Source organism: Tribolium madens, unplaced genomic scaffold (genome assembly GCF_015345945.1).
Source record: "Tribolium madens isolate multiple individuals breed KSU strain unplaced genomic scaffold, Tmad_KSU_1.1 Scaffold_1;HRSCAF=32;Tcas5.2_LG8, whole genome shotgun sequence".
NCBI classification, from domain to species: Eukaryota; Metazoa; Arthropoda; class Insecta; order Coleoptera; family Tenebrionidae; genus Tribolium; species Tribolium madens.
In genome coordinates this window covers 9,697,790-9,698,856 of record NW_025400984.1, presented here as the reverse complement: position 1 = coordinate 9,698,856, position 1,067 = coordinate 9,697,790, and positions in this window count along the sequence as shown.

Below are 1,067 nucleotides of genomic sequence, written 5' to 3'. Positions count from 1 at the left end.
TAAAACTGCTGAATAAAACTATAAAAATCTTAATCTACAGTCAGAATTTTATTAAAAATTATCAAAAATTTACAATCTTTAAAATTATCAATGCACATAAAAWACTGAATTACTTAAATTTAGAATTTTTGACAACTTAAACCATCCAAAATTGATAAATAACGCAAWACTTTCTTCTTAAAAGTAATTTAATTTTGAATTTAACATAAAATTAATCCATTTTCAGGACTGCAAATTATAATTACTACAAATTTATTGGGTAATTGTTATATTTAGTAATCGAGCACACAATTTTGAAATTTTGTTACTCAAAAACGCTCCCAACTTTTTTATTTTTGTAAATTCCGACAAAACTGTACTTTAAAAGTTATAATGTCTTAAGGTTAATGTCTCCGGAAGTCGATTAGCCTTAAAAAAAACCGCAAAATTCTCATTAGTTTACAAGTTATATTCGAATTTACATGTTGAATATTTTTTAATTTAAAAATACCAACTCTAAAATTGAACTAAATATTGTTTTTACAGTAAATCGTAAAAATAATTGATGAAAACCGCTTCAACTACTTAATGAAAGTCGTTTGTAAACTTTACTCAAGTGAATGACAAAAATTAATTTTCTCAGCAGTTTTAAGGTTCAAATTAACTCACCTTATGTAAAATTCTCCAAAAACATTTACCTAATTTGTTTCGATTTTTGATATGAAGATTAATTTTTCAAATATTTTTCTCATGAATTTTCCATTTATGACAGAAAATTTTTCAGGTCATCAATCGTTATTTGACCAAAACTACTGAATCTTATAGTAACTCTTCGACTTTTTTACAATTTGCTTGATAAATTATCATAAATAAAGCATTTTTTTTGTGACAAAGTTCAATTTTTTCTCGATCAAAAAAACTCTAAGAAAATTTGTAAATTGAACTAAATAATGTTTTTTTTTACGAAATGCTTAACAAAAATTGTTTGTAACGTGATTTCAGGACTTAGACCCCTAAAATTCGTTAAAAATATGAAAATGGTTTAATTTGTAGCCCCTGTTAGTGTCAACATTTCGGGTGATAATTTA